This window comes from Ranitomeya imitator, chromosome 4 (genome assembly GCF_032444005.1).
Source record: "Ranitomeya imitator isolate aRanImi1 chromosome 4, aRanImi1.pri, whole genome shotgun sequence".
Taxonomy (NCBI): Eukaryota; Metazoa; Chordata; class Amphibia; order Anura; family Dendrobatidae; genus Ranitomeya; species Ranitomeya imitator.
In genome coordinates this window covers 603,950,845-603,973,263 of record NC_091285.1, presented here as the reverse complement: position 1 = coordinate 603,973,263, position 22,419 = coordinate 603,950,845, and the positions used below count along the sequence as shown (strand labels likewise).

At 43.8% G+C, this 22,419-nt stretch overlaps 1 protein-coding gene across 4 annotated transcripts in view; it reads right to left on the bottom strand.

The window, feature by feature from the left end:
* ADD2 (adducin 2) overlaps positions 1 to 22,419 on the bottom strand; it is a 175,495-nt gene that overhangs the window by 62,910 nt on the left and 90,166 nt on the right. Inside the window, exon 1 of one of the 4 annotated variants that reach the window (XM_069766532.1) lies at positions 17,503 to 17,621. The exons of the other annotated variants lie outside the window; for them this stretch is intronic. The gene's annotated coding sequence lies outside the window, so the exon portion shown is untranslated. Of the gene's footprint in view, positions 1 to 17,502; positions 17,622 to 22,419 lie in introns of those variants that run through there. 4 annotated transcript variants of the gene reach the window in all.

Genomic DNA, 22,419 nt, shown 5'->3' with positions numbered 1-22,419 from the left:
CCCCTGCTCCAATCTCAGAAGCATCAACCTCGACCTGGAACGGGAGCGAAACATCTGGTTGGCACAACACAGGGGCAGAAGAAAAACGACGCTTCAACTCTTGAAAAGCTTCCACAGCAGCAGAAGACCAATTGACCACATCAGCACCCTTCTTGGTTAAATCAGTCAACGGTTTAGCAATACTAGAAAAATTATTGATGAAGCGACGATAAAAATTAGCAAAGCCCAGGAACTTTTGCAGACTCTTCAGAGATGTCGGCTGAGTCCAATCATAAATGGCCTGAACTTTAACAGGGTCCATCTCGATAGTAGAAGGGGAAAAAATGAACCCCAAAAATGAAACCTTCTGAACACCAAAGAGACACTTTGACCCCTTCACAAACAAAGAATTCGCACGCAGGACCTGGAACACCATTCTGACCTGCTTCACGTGAGACTCCCAATCATCCGAGAAGACCAAAATATCATCCAAGTATACAATCAGGAATTTATCCAGGTACTCTCGGAAGATGTCATGCATAAAGGACTGAAACACTGATGGAGCATTAGAAAGCCCGAATGGCATAACCAGGTACTCAAAATGGCCCTCGGGCGTATTAAATGCTGTTTTCCATTCATCGCCCTGTTTAATACGCACAAGATTATACGCACCACGAAGATCTATCTTGGTGAACCAACTAGCCCCCTTAATCCGAGCAAACAAATCAGACAGCAGCAGCAAGGGGTACTGAAATTTGACTGTGATTTTATTTAGAAGGCGGTAATCAATACAAGGTCTCAGCGAACCATCCTTCTTGGCCACAAAAAAGAACCCTGCTCCCAATGGCGACGACGACGGGCGAATATGACCCTTCTCCAAGGATTCCTTTACGTAACTCCGCATAGCGGCGTGCTCAGGCACAGACAAATTAAACAGTCGACCTTTAGGAAACTTACTACCAGGAATCAAATCGATAGCACAATCGCAATCCCTATGTGGAGGTAGGGCACTGGACTTGGGCTCATCAAATACATCCCGGTAATCCGACAAGAACTCTGGGACCTCAGAAGGGGTGGATGATGAAATAGACAGAAAAGGAACATTACCATGTACCCCCTGACAACCCCAGCTGGACACAGACATTGATTTCCAATCTAATACTGGGTTATGGACTTGTAGCCATGGCAACCCCAACACGACCACATCATGCAGATTATGCAACACCAAAAAGCGAATATCCTCCTGATGCGCAGGAGCAATGCACATGGTCAGCTGGGTCCAGTACTGAGGCTTATTCTTGGCCAAAGGCGTAGCATCAATTCCTCTCAATGGAATAGGATACTGCAAGGGCTCGAAGAAAAACCCACAGCGCCTAGCAAACTCTAAGTCCATCAAATTTAGGGCAGCGCCTGAATCCACAAATGCCATGACAGAATAGGATGACAAAGAGCAGATCAAAGTAACGGACAAAAGAAATTTCGACTGTACCGTACCAATGGTGGCAGACCTAGCGAACCGCTTAGTGCGCTTAGGACAATCGGAGATAGCATGAGTGGAATCACCACAGTAAAAACACAGCCCATTCTGATGTCTGTGTTCTTGCCGTTCAGCTCTGGTCAAAGTCCTATCGCACTGCATAGGCTCAGGTTTATGCTCAGATAATACCGCCAAATGGTGCACAGTTTTACGCTCACGCAAGCGTCGACCGATCTGAATGGCCAAAGACATAGACTCATTCAGACCAGCAGGCATAGGAAATCCCACCATGACATCCTTAAGGGCTTCAGGGAGACCCTTTCTGAAAATTGCTGCCAGCGCACATTCATTCCATTGAGTGAGCACAGACCACTTCCTAAACTTCTGACAATATATCTCTACCTCATCCTGACCCTGACACAGAGCCAGCAGATTTTTCTCTGCCTGATCCAGTGAATTAGGTTCATCATAAAGCAATCCGAGCGCCAGAAAAAACGTATCAATATTACATAATGCAGGATCTCCTGGCGCAAGGGAAAATGCCCAGTCTTGAGGGTCGCCACGTAATAAAGAAATAATGATCTTAACTTGTTGAACTGGGTCACCAGAGAAGCGGGGTTTCAAAGCCAGAAACAGTTTATAATTATTTTTAAAACTCAGAAACTTAGCTCTATCTCCAGAAAACAAATCAGGAATAGGAATTCTTGGTTCTAACATAGAATTCTGAACCACAAAGTCTTGAATATTTTGTACTCTTGCAGTGATATGATCCACACAAGAAGACAGACCTTTAATGTCCATCACTACACCTGTGTCCTGAACCACCCAAATGTCTAGGGGAAAAGAAAGACAAAACACAGTGCAGAGAAAAAAAAATGGTCTCAGAACTTCTCTTTTCCCTCTATTGAGAAGCATTAGTACTTTGGGCCTCCAGTACTGTTATGAACTGGTGATTCAGAACCACAATGGACCTAGTGGTTAAGAGCACACAAAGTGACCTGATAGTTAATAATAACATAGGACGAGCTCTGAGACGTGGGAACTCTGCTGACCGCAATCCCTAATCCTATCATACCACACTAGAGGTAGCCGTGGAGCGCTCCTGACCAGACCTAGGCGCCTCGGGCACAGCCTGAGAAACTAGCTAGCCCTGAAGATAGAAAAATAAGCCTACCTTGCCTCAGAGAAATTCCCCAAAGGAAAAGGCAGCCCCCCACATATAATGACTGTGAGTTAAGATGAAAATACAAACACAGAGATGAAATAGATTTTAGCAAAGTGAGCCCCGACTTACTGAATAGACCGAGGATAGGAAAGATAGCTTTGCGGTCAGCACAAAAACCTACAAACAACCACGCAGAGGGGGCAAAAAGACCCTCCGCACCGACTAACGGTACGGAGGTGCTCCCTCTGCGTCTCAGAGCTTCCAGCAAGCAAGAAAAACCAATATAGCAAGCTGGACAGAAAATATAGCAAACAAAAGTAACACAAGCAAAACTTAGCTTATGCAGGGCAGACAGGCCACAAGAACGATCCAGGAGAGAGCAAGACCAATACTGGAACATTGACTGGAGGCCAGGAACAAAGAACTAGGTGGAGTTAAATAGAGCAGCACCTAACGACTTAACCTCGTCACCTGAGGAAGGAAACTCAGAAGCAGCAGCCCCATTAACATCCACCAGAGGAAGCTCATAGACAGAACCAGCCGAAGTACCACTCATGACCACAGGAGGGAGCTTGACCACAGAATTCACAACAGCGTGCACTGCACACTGTAAGGATTCTCCAGTGCTGGTGGTCTTGTGATATGCGCACTCCCAACCAGATGGGCGCAATGTAAGTGCATTGAGCGAGGCCTGACAAATCTAGTTCGAATGTAGCCAGGAGCGTTCATATCGCATACTTGCACTCACATGACCACCATCTCCCAGCGTCGGCACCGGAGAATCCTCACAGCACGCATTGTGCGCGATCTGAGGATTCACAAGTGTGCAGGCACATAAAGTGACTGCAGACTAGACTGGTCAACCGAATTAAGAACCCTTCATTTTCTAAATTGCGGTGGTGTGTGATCATGCTTTACCAATTTGATCTTCTCACATGTATCTATGATGTATCAGAAGATCAATCTGTCTGTACTTTCCCTTTAAGGTAACAGAAGCTACTCAGGTCAACGTAAAGGAAAATCCAGGCCCGGCTATTAGTCATTAAACATGAAGCTTTCTAAAGAGTCAGTATGTAACCGCATTAGCCTTTCTCCTCGTACATTATATCTCCGCACAGCTCTCTGGCGCTTTCGGGCCCAAGCACTTAGCACAATGATTATGGTGAGCCTCGGAGTCCAGCCTCCATCAGGATGGTCTGCGGAGAGGATTAAAGCCGTGAGATCAGCCTGTTGTCCCAGAACTGCACATCCACAAGCCATTAAAATGCACGCCTCAGCACATTAAAATTATACTATAAATCTAGCGCTGAGTAACTGGCACCAGGTTATGAGCTGTGCTGAATGTGCTGTCTGCAGCAAGGCCAGGGGTTTAACTACTCACACGCTGAAAATTAGTAAACAGCGGGATGCATTATGTAAGGTCAGTCATTTTATCATCCATGTCCTGAACTTGATTCATGAGATGAATGAATTGCAAACCAGTGCATGTATAAGTTACTGATGATTTGTATCGAAGAGATATAGGAAAGGCCATTAGCATCAGTTCTGCATACCTCCCAACTTTTGAAGGGAAAGAGGGACAAAGGTTGCAGCGCGTCGCAGCAAATTTTAGGCCACACCCATGACCACACCCATTTCACAACTAGACACACCCATATCCGTGCCCCAACCACACCCATTTAGCACTGCTGATCACACTGTTTCATAAACAATAATTATAAACAGAAATTTTTTTTTTATTTACAAGTAATGAATTAAAGTACATGCTACGGACGCACTATGTTTCTATTCTGTGCCCACTCACTTTTCTCCCCCATACTGTCTCCTCACACTATTCCCCTCTCTCTGTACATATACCCTGTACACTATATATATAAAACTACTACTCCCAGCATGCTATGTCAGTAATCTGTGGTAAAACTACTACTCCCAGCATGCTAGGTCAGTAATCTGTGGAAAAGCTACTACTCCCAGCATGCTATGTCAGTAATCTGTGGTAAAACTACTAATCCCAGCATGCTATGTCAGTAATCTGTGGTAAAACTACTAATCCCAGCATGCTTGGTCAGTAATCTGTGGTAAAGCTACTACTCCCAGCATGCTGTGCTTGTAATCCATGATAAAACTACTACTCCCAGCATGCAGTGTCAGCAATCTGTGATAAGTCCACAAGGACAGGGTCCTCTCTCCTCTGTACCAGTCTGTCACTGTAAACCTGTTTACTGTAAACGATATCTATAACCCTGTATGCAACCCCTTTCTCATGTACAGCACCATGGAAATAATGGTGCTATATAAATAATAATAATAATAATAATAATAAATCTACTACGCCTAGCATGCTGTGTCAGTGATACATGATGAAACTACTACTCCCAGCATGGTAAAAACAGTAGTTTTACCATGCTGGGAGTAGTAGTTTTATCATGGATTACAAGCACAGCATGCTGGGAGTAGTAGTTTTACCACAGATTACTGACACTGCATGCTGGGAGTAGTAGTTTTATCACAGATTACTGACACTGCATGCTGGCAGTAGTAGATTTATCACAGATTACTGACACTGCATGCTGGGAGTAGTAGATTTATCACAAATTACTGACACTGCATGCTGGGAGTGATAGTTTTACCACAGATCATTGACACTGCATGCTGGGAGTAGTAGATTTATCATAGATTACTGTCACTGTATGCTGGGAGTTATAGTTGTACCACAGATTATTGACACTGCATGCTGAGAGTGATAGTTTTACCACAGATTATTGACACTGCATGCTGGGAGTGATAGTTTTACCACAGATTATTGACACTGCATGCTGGGAGTGATAGTTTTACCACAGATTATTGACACTGCATGCTGTGCTAGTAATCTGTGGTAAAAGGACCCTGATGTTTACACTACGTGACCCAGGACACGCCCACACACCTCACTCCAGGTTGTAAGTGTCTTCATTTCAGGAGGGAGCACGTCAGGAGTGGCTCCGGTAACTACACAGCACCCCCAATAACAGTGACAAATGCCACAGGACGGGCAGACCGGGCACCGTGTGAGGAGAATGAAGACTCCTCATCAGTGACTCCGAGCTCCTGCAGCTTCAGGATGCAGCGGAAATAGGTGAGTGATGTCACTCAGGTTCCCGACTAGACAAGTTTATACTTAGCGCAGTCATGTGACCCACGTGTCCGTGTGCTGCTTCTGTAGTTTCTCTTGAGGCTGGTACAACCTCAGTGCAGTGCGTGAAAAGTAAGATCCCGGCCGGGACAGATTCTCAAAATCGGGACTGTCCCGCTGGATCCGGGACGGTTGGGAGGTCTGGATAATATCGGGCGTGCTCAAATAGTATGTTCAATCCCTGCAGCTGCATGTCTCAAGGCCCTTTAGACAGCAGCAACATATTCAGGGATTTCCTTTTTGATAAGCAATACCCCGTATGTGTTGCTGCTGTCTAACAACCGAGAGACATGCAGCCGTGGATAACGCCTTACTCGAGCACGCTCACTCATCACTAGTGGCTTCAAACCGGAGCTTATTATAAACAAGGTTATTTAATTTTCAATAATTGATCACTCATTGCTAGGGTTGAGCGACTTTTACTTTTTTAAGGTTGAGTCGGGTTTCGCGAAACCCGACTTTCTCAAAAGTCGAGTGAAATCGGCCGATTATCGCAAAAAGTCGGGGTCGGGGATCGACCGAAACATGAAACCCAGTGCAAGTCAATGGGAAATATGTAATCCGTATGGCATCCATACTGCGAGATTTTCTCGCAGGCTTGCAAAACCGACATACGGACATACAATGGATCCATGTGCTCAAAAAATCATAAAAACATATGTACTGTCATATATATATACATATATATATATACATATATATATATATATGTATATATATATGTCATTGAGATATATATATATATATATATATATATTTATATTTACTTCAGCGCGATATAGCAGAAAAGCCGGTAATTCAATTGCCGGCTTTTCATTTCTCCTTCCTAAACCTTACATGATATGAGACATGGTTTACATACAGTAAACCATGTCATATTCCCATTTTTTTTGCATATTACACACTGCTAATGTTAGTAGTGTGTATGTGCAAAATTTGGGCGCTGTAGCTATTAAATTTAAGGGTTAAATCGCAGAAAAAATTGGTGTGGGCTCCCGCGCAATTTTCTCCGTCAGAGTGGTAAAGCCAGTGACTGAGGGCAGATATTAATAGCCTAGAGAGGGTCCATGGTTATTGACCCCCCTGGCTAAAAACATCTGGGAATGAATGGAAAGTAGGTCAATGACAGGTCAGAGGGCGCATCACCGCGAATGAAGGTAACTACAGGTCATTGACCTACTTTCCATTCATTCGCTGGGCTTTTACTGGCATGAGCACAGCTGCATTAGCAGAGCTCCTACCTGTAAAATAATTTAACCCCTTCAGATGGATTTACATCGTGGGACGTGACAGATCATCGGAAGGTATGGGATATTGTTGGTTTATTATTTTTAATTTGTTACAGGTCGAGGGTCTTCAGGTGGATTGAGAGTGGAATAAAATATTACAACAACCTGTGTGTTTATTTCATTAAAATACTTTGCAATATTGTGTGTGTGTTTTTTTAACCATTTCATACTATTGGATTAATAATGGATAGGTGTCATAATTGACGCCTCTCCATTATTAATCTGGCTTAATGTCACCTTACAATAGCAAGGTGACATTAACCGTTCATTACCCCATATCCCACCGCTACACGGGAGTGGGAAGAGAGTGGCCAAGTGCCAGAATAGGCGCATCTTCCAGATGTGCCTTTTCTGGGGTGGCTGGGGGCAGATGTTTTTAGCCAGGGGGGGCCAATAACCGTGGACCCTCTCTAGGCTATTAACACTAGGACTACTGGACTCGTGAACCCTGACTAGAACTACTGCAAGTAAGTAGTCAAAATGACTATACCAGTAGTCCCAGTGTTAATATCTGCCCTCAGTCACTGGCTTTACCACTCTGATGGAGAAAATTGCGCGGGAGCCCACGCCAATTTTTTCCACGATTTAACCCATAAATTTAATAGCTACAGCGCCCAAATTTTGCACATACACACTACTAACATTAGTAGTGTGTAATATGCAAAAAAATGGGAATATGACATGGTTTACTGTATGTAAACCATGTCTCATATCATGTCGGGTTTAGGAAGGAGAAATGAAAAGCCGGAAATTGAATTACCGGCTTTTCTGCTATATCGCGCTGAAGTAAATATAAATATATATATGTGTCTCAATGACATATATATATAAAAATGGCGCTGAACGCGTCATACGAAACCCGACTTTGGTGCAAAGATCGCCGACCGCATGGCTGATCCCACACTAGGATCGGGTCGGGTTTCATGAAACCCGACTTTGCCAAAAGTCGGCGACTTTTGAAATTGTCCGATCCGTTTCGCTCAACCCTACTCATTGCCAGTCAGGCTCTGCACCAAAAATACCATCCAGCGCACCATAGGGAAGCATGACCAGGTTCTGGATATGCCCAATTGCCAAACACAACATGGTGCCAGGTTTCCGATTCCTAATCCACTGCCCAGCACCAAGTAAAGATGGGTGGTGTGCTTACAGGGTCCTGCCTGGTGCTGTCAGGCTCCAGAAAAGGGGTCTCACTGGCATAGAAGACAGAGAGCCATGTCTGGCTATAAAATGGCAAATGCAACTGGGCTCCATGTACACATCATACCAGGCACCGTAGGCACATGGCATCATCAAGATTTCCCGGGTGCCACATAGAACATAGTATGGTGCTAAACTCCTTTCTTCTCACACAGTCATGGGATAAAGGATCCACAACAGTCGTCATCAAACTGGATTGGGTTCTGTCCACCAGTCATCATCATCATTACCATCACCAACACCACACTGGACTGGGTTCTGGGAACCAGTTGTGGTTGTCATCATCATGCTGGACCGGCGTCTGTGCACTCATTGTCAGATTCATTATTATCATTACACTGGACTGTGTTCTGTACACCAGAGATCATCAAATTGGATGGGACCCAGGTAATGTCACTTTATTTTCCAGTAAGACTGGGTTCCGTGCAGTCATCATCATCACATTGGTTGGGACCCAAGTTCTGCACAGTATCATCATCATCACATTTGTTGGGACCTGGGCCCTGTGCAGTCATCATCACATTGAACAGGACCTGGGTTCTGTGCAGTTATCATCATCACATCTGTTGGGACCTGGAGCTCTGTGCAATTATCATCATCATCACCACATCTGTTGGTACCTGGGCTCTGTGCAGTCATCATCGTCACATTGGACAGGACCTAGGCTCTGTGCAGTTATCATCATTATCATCACATTGTAGATTGTGAGCCCTCGCGGGCAGGGTCCTCTCTCCTCCTGTACCAGTTGTGACTTGTATTTTTCAAGATTATTGTACTTGTTTTATTATGTATACCCCTCCTCACATGTAAAGTGCCATGGAATAAATGGCGCTATAATAATAAATAATAATAATAATAATAATAATAATTACATTGGACACGACCTGGGCTCTGTACAGTCATCATCATCATCATCATCATGACATTGGACAGGACCTGGGCTCTGTGCAGTCATCATCATCATCACATTGGACAGGACCTGGGCTCTGTGCAATAACCATCATCACAATTACATTGGACAGGACCTGGGCTCTGTGCAATAATCATCATCATCATCATCACATTGGACAGAAACTGGGCTGTGTGCCATCAACATCATCATCACATTGGACAGGACCTATATTCTGTGACTGTCACCCCCTAAGCCTGCCTCTGTACATGATTAGGTGGCACAGCCTTTGCAATGACTGGGGTCCAGACACACAGATGCAATCATACACCCATCCCCATCTGTGGCATTGCTGGGACTAGTAGTGCCCTGCACCTCACATACCTGGTCCTCCTGCACGATGTCAAAGACAATGCACCTCATCATGAGCATGCTGAGCTCTGTTCAGTGTGACTCCCATATTACGGGCTGCCCAGTGATGTGTGGGAGCTGGTGCTTGCTGCTGTCAGCACTGAGCCACGGGCACATAATGGTGCACATAGCCGCCCCGCTCGCTCTTCACCTGTCCGTGCGCTGCGGAGACTTCCGACCACTCCGATCTGCAGAGCTGACAGGCGCCACCAGGTCATGGGCAGTTTTATCACAGGCAGCTCCAGCAGTTTTGCTTGGCGATCACCTCCTGACGTCAGGAGATCACAAAAATTCAGCAATTTTTGTGCACATGATGCATTTTTCTCCACGAAAAAAACACATAGCGGTAAAAAAAAGCAGCATGTTCATTAATTTTACAGATTTTTCACGTTTTTCCCGTTATTTAATGCATTGGGAAAAACTGCAAAAAAACACACAAAAATGCATAAAAAACGCGCAAAAAATGCACGCGGATTTCTGGTAGAAATGTCCGGTTTTTGTCAGGAAATTTCTGCAAGAAATCCTGACGTGTGCACATACCCTAATAACTATCAATATCAAAGATAAACAGTCCTTTACACAGCACTCATGGTTTGGGAGAGGAAGGGGGTAATCTACTTTCACCACCAGGGAAAAAGGGATGTCAGGGATGGCAAAGTTTTGTCTGTGAAAAGCTTTCCTCCAAGGCCACGTTCACATGTTTAGTATTTGGTCAGTATTTTACATCAGTATTTATAAGCCACGTTGAGTACTTATACTGACTGAATACTCAATGTGTGAATGTGGCTTTACGAGAGAGCTCACGGCGATGCTGGCAGAAGAACCACTGACAGACATGGGTCCCCTTAGGTGCTGCAAATAAGTGCCCTCTCAGAGTGATTCTGGTGGGCTTAGGTATATCATAGTTTCCCTCAGCCCACCCTGGAAAGTCCACCTTTGGATGGAGAGAATATATAAACCCCACACCTTTATGGTTGTGTAAGGAAGTAACAGAGACTGGTGTATGCCCCCTTCCCTTTTAGCACGTCTCGGTTGAAGCTGGTACTAAATGCTGTATGTTCAATCTGTATATCAATACGCAATCTTGTGTTGCAGAAATGGTTTAACCCCTTAGTGACCGAGCCAAATTTTTGAAATCTGACCAGTGTCACTTTATGTGGTAATAACTCTGCAACGCTTCAACAAATCCCAGTGATTTTGAGACTGTTTTTTCGTGACACATTATACTTTATGATAATGGTAAATTTAGTTCAATATTTTTTGTGTTTATTTATAAAAAATATAAAAAATTTGAGAAAAATGTTAAAAAATTAGCAATTTTCTAAATTTGAATGATTATCCCTTTAATCCAGATAGTCATACAACAGCAAACCATTAATAAATAACATTTCCCACATGTCTGCTTTACATCAGCACCATTTGTAAAATGTTATTTTATTTTGTTAGCATTTTAGGAGGTTTAAAAATGTAGCAGCAATTTTTCATTTTTTCAAAGAAATTTACAACATTTATTTTTTTAGGGACTTATCCATGTTTGAAGTGACTTTAGGGGTCCCATATATTGGGAAACCCCCAAACGTGATACCATTTTAAAAACAGCACCCCTAAACATATTGAAAAGTGCTGTCAGGTAGTTTATTAACCCTTCAGGTGCTTTACAGGAATTAATGCAAAGTGGCATGACAGAAATGAAAATGTGTATTTTTACCACCTAAATGTTGCTAACTTCTAAACAGATTACTACAGCCGTCTGACTCTAGGGCCGCTATTTGGTCATGAATTGCCATCGCAAACATCAGGACAACAAAATCATGATCTGAGGGCACCAATTGGAATAAAGAAGAAGCCCCCACACTCTGTTAACCATTTATAATGATGTAGTCACTATTGACAGCAGCATCTAAGGGGTTAAACAGATTTAGAAGGTGCAAATACTGATCGTAGCTGATACAGCAAGTTGTCAGCTATAGTGTACAACCAACAGATGCTGGATTGTCATCTGTGTGGGGAGGCCATTCTCTTATATCTCAGGTCAGTTAAAAGACGTATTGGCGGTCATTAAGGGGTTAAGCCGTTAACACTATCCAGTTAGTGTCTTACTTGTGTATGTGTTATGTCTTCCATGCTGCTAAATGTATATTTCTATTGTGTCATATAATGTGTTGTAGGGAAAGTGCAGTACTATAATTAGAACACTTGGCGTAGTATGCAGTTCAGCCGCTAGAGGGGGGCATGTTAGAATACTATAGAGAAAGGTACATAGGGTTGGGGACTAGTTAAATTAGGAGGGGCCTGCTGTTGGTAAGAAATGGAAATTCCTGTTTTCTAGTCAATGTAGCACTAGCCTGGGAGCTAAGACAGGCCAGGAGGGCCAGAGTGCCAGGCAGTCCTGTAGGGTCTTAGAGCCCGGGGCAACATAGTGGGCCCCGCAACGTTCCAAGAGGGAAGTCCAGTCATCCAGGGTCAGCGGGCCAGAAGTGTAGCAGTGACAGCAGCAGTACAAGAAGCAGTGACATCAGCAGTGAAAAGAAGCAGTGACAGTAGTAGTGAGAGCTGGAGCTACCACAAGAGTCACAGCAGGACAGTACCACAGGTCGCTCCGAAAATGTGGCAGCTTACTACTTGGGCTGATGCCCTTATGTCTGTTGCGAAACGGATAAGGGAACTCCTAAAGTTAGTCAGACTGGACAGGGAGGACACTGCGATACCAAGTGGGACGGGAAGTCCCGGGAACACATTGAAAAGCACAGGGAAAGCGAAGGACATGTGCTGTGTGGAACCTAATGTTGATGCTGCAAAAGACATGGATATGCTGAGAGAAGAAACCAGTAAAGTTTTGCATTTTAAGTTACAACTGGACTGGGTCTCTGTGCGCAAACATATGATGAAGACCTCCAGCAACCTGGAGGAGAACCTGAAGAGATGGAGAGCAGAGAGACAGGTACACTGATTACAGGACATTCTTTTCATGTGAAGGGAGAACAGAGTGCGCAAGATCTAATATGCTCAGCCGCTACATCTCTGGAGCTCCCTCACAGTTGCAAGGGTGCAATGGTGCAGCCTGATGTCAGTCACTGATAAATGTGGCAAGAGAACCTAGCCTGTGTGTAATAATCTGGGTTTTGGTACTTGATTACTGCTCCAGTCTTGGTTCAGTTACCATAACTTACACACCTATAGGACTGTAGCTAGCCTCTCCTTCATCTCGGGTAAATGTTGAGTGTGTCACCCTAATTCTGTAATTAAATACTCTGGCCAAGGTAACGTGACTTATTGGCATCCGTCCTGGAGCGGGCCGTGCCGCACTTTCTCATACGTCCACGAGTCATCTACTATATAATTGTCTAAGGGTCACTTCCATCTGTCTGTCCTTCTGTCTGTCACGGATATTCATTGGTCGCGGCCTCTGTCTGTCAAGGAAATCCAAATCATTGATTGGTCGTGGCAAAACATCAGCGACGGGCACAGTCCGGAAGAAAATAGCCGCTCCTTACTCCCCGCAGTCACTGCCCGGCGCCCGCATACTCCCCTCCGGTCATCGCTCACACAGGGTTAATGCCGGCGGTAACGGACCGCGTTATGCCGTGGGTAACTCACTCCGTTACCGCCGCTATTAACCCTGTGTGACCAAGTTTTTACTATTGATGCTGCCTATGCAGCATCAATAGTAAAAAGATCGAATGTTAAAAATAATTAAAAAAATAAAAAATCATTATATACTCACCTTCCGCCGCCTTTCCCACTCCTCGCCACGCTCCGGTAACCGCTCCATGCAAGCGGCAAATTCCGGTGCCAACGATGGTATGGGAGAAGGACCTGCCATGACGTCACGGTCATGTGACCGCGACCTCATCACAGGCCCTGCGCGCCTGCGCGAGAAGGACCTGCCATGACGTCACGGTCATGTGGCCATGACGTCACGGTCATGTGACAGTGACGTCATCACACTCTGGGACCGGAAGCTGCCGACAGAACTATAAGGGGCGCTCAGATCGGAAGGTGAGTATGTTTATTTTTTAGTTTGTAACCTGTGACATACGTAGCTGGGCAATATACTATGTGGCTCTGTGCTGTATACTACGTCGCTGTGCAATATACTACGTCACTGGGCAATATACTACGTGGCTGGGCAATATGCTCTGTGCTGTATACTACGTCGCTGGGCAATATACTACGTGACTGGGCAATATACTACGTGGGCTGTGCAATATACTACGAGGCTCTGTGCTGTATACTACGTAACTGGGCAATATACTATGTGACTGGGCAATATACTACGTGGCTCTGTGCTGTATACTACGTCGCTGGGCAATATACTACGTGGCTGGGCAATATACTACGTGGCTCTGTGCTGTATACTACGTCGCTGGGCAATATATTACGTGGCTGGGCAATATACTACGTGGACATGCATATTCTAGAATACCCAATGCGTTAGAATCGGGCCACCATCTGGTACTCTAATAAATGGTGATGCCCCCGCTCTGTTGCCCAGTTGCTCTGGTCAGAAGACATGATGCACAGCTGTGTGAACCATGGTCTATGGTGTGTAAACTCATCGTCCACTATGTTAACCCTTCATAGGCACCTGATAATTATATTTCAGATGGAGACCCTACCTGATATAATTTTTAGACAGAGAACAGTTAGGTAGCCGCTTTTTCCGAGCTGGTGTCCGTCTGCACAAGCCATGGTGAGGGAGAATGTCTGACACATGGCTGTGGAGACACATTCGCAGTGTGATGTGGGCGGGGATTAAACTGGTAAATCGTCTCTAGTGTTGTATTTTTCTGTAGTGTCCCTATATTAAGGCCACTCTGAGCAGTAAATCCGATTTCATCTGGTAAAGACATCTTCCATTAATGGAAAGACGTCAGCTGACGCTGTATAATATCACAGGGGGCGCTCAGCGTGTCAATGAATCAGTTACTTGCACACGATTCCCACTCCTCCATCGCCTCCTCCTCCCTGGGTTGCAGCATCTCTGGAGTTGCTAGGAAACAGACAAGGGGATGGATGCTCGCACAGCCCGCTCGCTCGCTACATCCCTGCACACACACATTACAAGTACAAGCACAGCTGCTGCCAGCCCGACACACCTATCCCTGCCAACGCACGGCACAGACGCCACTCCAGCTGAACCCAGCAGATCAGCGTTACATGCCACAATTTGTGAGTGGCAGCCAAGTCGTTTCCAGAATCACAAACACAGCAGTAAAGGACGGGAGTCGCCCCACATACAGAATCCGAAATGTGACGCTGCACCTTCCTACAAACACTTCTTAATAAAGTCTTTAATTCAAGGACAATGTAGTCTGCAGGGAGAGACTCAAGAACACGGCAATGCAGTTACATTGTTTCGTCACAGGTGTCCAGCGTCGGACCGGGGTGCCAAGGGCCACCAGTAACCAACGCCAGGGCCCCACTTTCAGCAACATGCAAATGTGACATTATCCTCAATCAAAAATTGATATAACAATGAACTGGGTAGATTGGTAAATGAATAAGATGCTGCCATTGTCTGTACATAGTGATTCATGTATATTGTGCCAAGTACTGCTCATATAAGAGGGTGGCGGCGCACCGGAGGATTCTCCTCTTCTCCTGTGGGCCAGTCCGAGCCTGGGTGTATCCCACATTGCAGTCTTTGTAAGCAAAATGTACTGTATGTAAACCAGCAAACCTCCCCCCATGCAGCTGAAGCTTCTAAGATAAGTCTCCAGATGACTGCAGTGCAACAATGTGTCACTTATAAATCCTATATATCCCCTTGGAATTATCACAGTATAAATTCTCTTTGATATCGAGGTCCCGTAACAAATTCGTGTGCAGAACGGCTCAATCAGGAGCTGCAGAGGTGGACACAGGCTCCTGTGCAAGAACAATATATGGGTCCTTTGCAGAACAGTAAATCATCACAGTGCACATTTCCATCTGCTTTGGAGGTGGATATGCCCCCCCCCTCCCTATCTTCTAGGCCCATGGATCTGCACCAATGTTGTATCTGCCCCAGTCTAAAATCTCATAGACTCTGCTGGTACTGTAAAACAGAACTGAAAATTTGCATTAAAAAATGCTGCAAAAACGCTTAATGTTAACTTAGCCTTAGCCTGCAAAAGACATATTCTGTTCTTGCACAGGGGCCCTTTTCTGTCTGTGTCCAAGACTGGACTCAATTATTGCATTTGATCAGGGCTTTGTTCGCCATGACCAGGTTTCCCCCCTTTGATGGATAAAGTATTTGTAGAGAGGGTGAATCCTAAACAGATCCACATTACCCCTATTCACCCAGTGGATTCAAATATGGGATCCTCCCTGTGTATATAGTATGTATGTTGCAAAAGATAAGATATTTTTCAGCGTGAAATCTGAAGAATTACAAATATGACACCTAATGGGGTGTGTAGTGATGCTTCTAGTTCAATATAGTGTAGGCTGCTTCCACACGTCCAACATTGACCGTCTGACAACACCAGATATGCTTTCGAGACTGTAGAGTTCAACCCGCAGCCAGTCCAGACATGGCGGTCCGTACTCACGCAGTGAAGAGTCCAGACATGGTGGTCAGTACTCAGGCAGTGAAGAGTCCAGACATGGCTGTCCGTACTCAGGCAGTGAAGAGTCCAGACATGGTGGTCCTTACTCAGGCAGTGAAGAGTCCAGACATGGCAGTCCATAATCAGGCAGTGAAGAGTCGAGACATGGCAGTCCGTACTCACGCAGTGAAGAGTCCAGACATGGCGGTCTGTACTCAGGCAGTAAAGAGTCCAGACATGGTGGTCAGTACTCAGGCAGTGAAGAGTCCAGACATGGCTGTCCGTACTCAGGCAGTGAAGAGTCCAGACATGGCGGTCTGTACTCAGGCAGTAAAGAGTCCAGACATGGTGGTCAGTTCTCAGGCAGTGAAGAGTCCAGACATGGCTGTCCGTACTCAGGCAGTGAAGAATCCAGACATGGCCGTCCGTACTCAGGCAGTGACGATCGAAAGTATGAAACAGGCCTAAGAGAAGGTGGGCATCGCTGAAAAAAGTTTAGTGCGCTGCAACACGTTGTAAATAAAGTTAAACCGAAGATAAATGTAAAAACAAGGTAACACCATTCAATTAGGAAGAAAACCCTACACAAAGGAACTTCAACACATTGCACTACATTATATATCTGACCCGCCATGGATTAAAAAATTGCCTCCTTGATGATGGAACACACCGTACCAAACTAACAGAGACTGAATAAATAATTAATGCGTATATACTGTATGTTCAAAGAGAGGAGAAGAAAATATAAAAATTAAAAATACAACATCATAAAATTGGAAATGTTATAATATATGTGATCATATATAAAGAACAAGAATAACTTAAATGACCAAAGTGTACCGGTCTGTCCATGAATAATGTAGCTTCAAAATTTCGATACAAATCTAAAAAAAAAAACAACAAAAACTGAAAAACAATAACCCTACAAATAATGAGGAAACCAAAACCATAAAGTCCCCGCATGTCATTGCCGGTCAGCCAGAAGTAATATTTGCACAAACAAGTACATAATCAAACTCCCATCTCTCGTTGATCACACGTATTTCTGCACGGGAAGGACATGTCCTGAGTCTCCCACCAGGATAATATCGTTTAACTCTACAAAAAAAACATTTCTATTAAGATTGGGAGAAAATCATGGACATATATTAAGGGTTGCAGGTGCAGAATATCATATGCACCACAGCATTTTTATTTTTCCAAAACACAAATAAAAATACTTAAAAAAAATAAAACCAAACCTAATACCATCCACCTAGAAATCTAAAGACTTCGGTGCCTGCCTCAAATAAACCTGCACGTACAATTCATGTTCGTCTTATTCCATAAAGCCAGGAAAATATAATGGATAAGTCATATGGAGCCCAACGCTTCCATTACTCACTCAGGGGATAAAATAAGAGACAAGGGGCCCAGTGATTGAGGTCCATCTTCTGAAGACCACCTGTCCCACCAGGGAACGTGATGTGTGCTCTCTATGGAGAATGCAGATCCACATGTGTCACAGTTCTGCAGAGAATCGACTCCGTAATCTGGTGACGGAGGGAGGACAGATGGCTGTTTTCGTGAGATAAACCCATTGCCTACTCCACCCACATTTTTAACACCCCCTTTCAAAGAATCTTCAAAACCCAATTCATACATCTCAGGAGAGGTAAGCAGTGGAGATAGTGGGTGTGATAGGAGCTGGGGCTGACAGCGCTTACACATCACGTCTATACACTACATTGACAATCTACGGACACCATGTAATTCTTAATGTCCCCTGTGATGGCGCTGTAGGAGGAATTTGGCACTTGCTGGCAGGTTTTCTATGCGGTTCACAGCTGATTACTCGGGATTACAGTGGAGGGACAATCTGTGATCATCATATCATCTTCTGATTAAAGTGGACAACTTTAAAGGGGTTGTTTTCATAGGGAAATTCCTATTTGCTTGAATGATTTAGAAAAAATAAGCAATTGGTGGTAAGTTTTAGGCGGACCTGACTGCAAATGTTAATTTTCTACATTTTCTCTTTAATTTCCAGTAGTGGACAACCCCTTTAACAAAAGACAAAATTAGGGAACTTACTCTAGTAGTTATAGTGGAGTATAAGAAAATGGATTTTCTAAGCTAGACATCCTATTTAAAGGGGTGTTTAAAGGGGAACTTACTCTAGTAGTTATAGTGGAGTATAAGAAAATGGATTTTCTAAGCTAGACATCCTATTTAAAGGGGTGTTTCCTATTTAAAGTAGCTTCAAATGGTGAAAATATAACTTACTAATATACTGTAGCTTTATTAGCTCCGGTGCCCTGATCCTCCTGTAGCTACTCAGACTATTCTGGGCAGATCCTGCAATTAGTTTTTTCAGGGTTTATACTACCGTGCACACTACCGATTAAATCAGAAGAATGCTATCCATGATTTTGACCAATAACACTCATACCCATGATATTCTATGGGGCTGGGTACATGCCCATTTTTTTCCTTAGACAAAGTGGTCCAAAAAAAAATCATAAGTATTGAGTGTCAATTAAAAAACGGCAATGCAAGTCTATGGGTCTGTGACATCCAAGTGCGATTTGATTTTCACAGACTGACAGAATGCAGAGGGTGGAGAAAATTTTTTTGTTTTCTCCACCTCCGAGAAAAATTGATGCCACTCTGATCAAAGTCTGATCGGCATAATCGGACCCTTTTTCTTGGATGGAGAGAAAACAGTTGTGTGCACCTATCCACATAGTGATAGTTTATCTTTATGATAGGTCACCTATGTTGGATCATTGGAAGTCTAATCAATGAGGCCCACACTAAAATGTTACCTTATTCTTTACACAGACTCAGTACTTCTGCATGCAAGCTGTGATTAGTACTGCAGCGCAGTCCCATACCAAACTGAAGTACCAGATACAGGTTGTCTCGTCTTTACAGCACTGTGCTGGATTAATGAAGGGCTTTTCAATTTTGCAGATTGTATGGCTATTTCCCGTGTTCAAACATTTACCATTATTTAAATCCAAAAATACCCTTCGAGCCTGGGAACTTTTCAGAATATTTTCCCATGCTCGAGTTCATATGAGTTCATCCAGCAGAGGGCGCATCACCGCGACTCGAGGTAACTACAGTACATTCCCCTGCATTCCATTCATTCGCCAAGTTTTACAGTCAGGAGCACAGCAGCATTAGCAGAGCTACTGGGTGCAAAATGATTTAACCCCTTCAGATGGATTTACAGCGTGGGACAAGACTGTAACGACGAAAGGTATGGAATATTGTTGGTTTTTTTTTAACTTTGTTTCAGGTGACAAGGGTCTTCAGGTGGAATAAGAGTATAATAAAATATTAAAACACCATGTGTCTTTATTTCATTAAAATACTTTTTAATAATGTGTGTGTGTTTTATTAATCATTTCGTACTATTGGATTAATAATGGATAGGTGTCTTATTGACGCCTCTCCATTATTAACCTGGCTTAATGTCACCTTACAATAGCAAGGTGACATTAACCCTTTATTACCCCATATCCCACAGCTACACGGGAGTGGGAAGAGAGTGGCCAAGTGCCAGAACAGGTGCATCTTCCAGATGTGCCTTTTCTGGGGTTGCTGGGGGCAGATGTTTTTAGCCGGGGGGGGGGATAACAATAACCATGGACCCTCTCTAGGCTATTAATATCTGCCCTCAGTCACTGGCTTTCCCACTCTGGAGGAGAAAATTGCGCGGGAGCCCACACCAGTTTTTTCCGCAATTTAACCCTTTATTTTACCAGCTAGAGCATCCAAATTTTGCACATACATACTACCAACATTAGTAGTGAGGAATATGCAAAAAAAAAAAGGGATATGAAAAGGTTTACTGTATGTAACCATGTCTCATAACCTGTCAGGTTTGGGAAGGAGATAGCAAAAGCCGGCAATTGAATTACCGGCTTTTCTGCTATCTAGCTCTGTATGAAATATAAATACATATATATATATCTATAAATATATATGTGTGTGTCTCACTGATAGATATATATGTATATATATATATATATATATATACCCCTATACTATATGTAGACACTTATTTTAGCTATTCTAGTCTAACCTGTCACTGTGATTTCACTGTACACTGCACTGAATTGCCGGCTTTTCTATAGAACACCGCTGCGTATTTCTCGTAAGTCACACTGTTGGTCCATGTGTAATCCATATTTTTCTCACCCCCATTGACTTTCATTGGCGGATTTTATGTGCAATACGCTGACAAACGTAGCGTGCTGCGATTTTCTACGGCCGTACAAGACCGTATAATACGGACACGTAAAGTCCGGCAAATAGGAGCTGGGCCATAGAGAATCATTGTACCGTGTGCAATCCGTATTTTCTGCGCCTCTCATACGTCCGTAAAACTCGCTAGTGTGACGCCGGCCTTAATATACACATACAGTGAGTGAGCAGGAAAATTCATGAATGCCAATCCACAGGCAACCCTTGGTAAACTGTAACAATAAACTGAACTTACATCACTTGGCAATTTACAGTAGAGGTAAATTTTCTATGTAGCCTAAAAAGCAGGAATGGCGGCCTAGCCAATGGCCATGAAAGAGACATTGTGAATAGAAGGCTCAAAATGGATTGTCTTGTCTGCCTTTCTGTTTCAATGTACTTTTAGAATAAAAATGTTAGGTGGGTGCGTTTTTGGTTTTGTTGTAAGCATTTCTGTTAGGGGGGCCCAAGCTGAACTTTGCACAAGGACCCATGAACCTACCAACCAAGATAGTAATGGCAGACACTATAACAGTTTTTAAAAAAGGTCTGGACGATGTCCTCAGTACACAACATTGCGGGTTATAGATGATTTAGTGACAAAAAAATGTATAATTGATGGAGAAAGGCTGAATTTGAAGGACCAAGGCCTTTTTTCAAGCTATGTAACTAAATAACCTTTAGTTATTTCCGTAACCGAGAAATTGACACCACGGGGATTTGGAGTAGCCTTCATATGAGAAGGATCAGGCCATCTTGACCCACTTCTATTTCTGCTCCAAGTTCTCCTCATCATTCAGCAGTAACAGAGGGATTAGCACATCCTTGTCCCAGCGCCCAAATTTCCCAGGGATTATTTCAGATGCAGCTGTAATAGTTTAAACCCTCTTGGTTAATGCATGTAGACATGTTAATACTAACGTATTAGCAAACAAAATGCAGCTCGTCCCTGCAGGACTCTGATGTGCAGTCACCGTACAAGGCTCCTACATTCGCCGAGAACGAGGACAGGATCATTATATTCCCATCCCCCTTCACCGCAGTCTCTAATTTTTACTATTTGTTTTGCAAGCAAAAAGATGGAAACAGAACATGATGTCTCCTAACTGGTACAAACATGTGGATTACGAGCTCTCGAAGATGATGTTTGCCATTTACCTAATTTACCATTATCAACAAATGTAATGTTATAGGAGACGTCTCAGACGCCGCGGCCTCAGAGTAAAGTAAAAATAGCGGCAAGAAAGAAGATATTTAGAATTTCATTTAGCAGATTTACAGCTGGTCGTACATTGCAAGGGTGGCTGTAGTCAGCACAGCTCTTAAAGAGAAACTGACTCATCCCCAAAAAATCCTGCCTTACTGGAAAAGCAGCTACAGGGAGAAAATTAACTTATACCTTCCCTGCAGCCGCTCGCTTACAGTCACCTGCATGCTCCAGAAGTGATTACAGTCACCACTCACTATACATTGAATATGCTGTATTCACTGTGACAGAATGAAGAGGGTGGAGAAACTTTTATTATTTTCTTTACCTCCGAGAAAAACTGATGCCACTCTGATCAGCATAATTGGACTCTTTTTCTTGGATGGAGAGAAAACAGTTGTGTGCACCTACCCACATAGTGATAGTTTATCTTTATGATAGGCTACCTATGTTGGATCATTGGAAGTCTAATTAATGAGACCCCCACTAAAAAAGTTACTTTATTCATTATACAGACTTAGTGACTTCTGCATGCAAGCTGTGATTAGTACTGCAGCTCAGTCCCATACCAAACTAAAGTACCAGATACAGACCCTCTCGTATTTACAGCACTTTGTTGGATATTCCAACGCAGCTCACACTGACGTCATTGGCTCGAACTGAGTTCATTGGCTTTGAACTCTGATGACCTTTCTGATGGCACCGCGAGCGTGAGAACTTTCTTATGCTGGTGATGACGTCAGTGAGGTGAAAGGAGTTTACTGCGAGGCACTGAGCTGAGGAAGCACGCGCAGCTCAGTTTCTCTGCTGGATGGCAGGTTGGATAGTCGCATCATGCAACAATGAAGCCTGCCATCT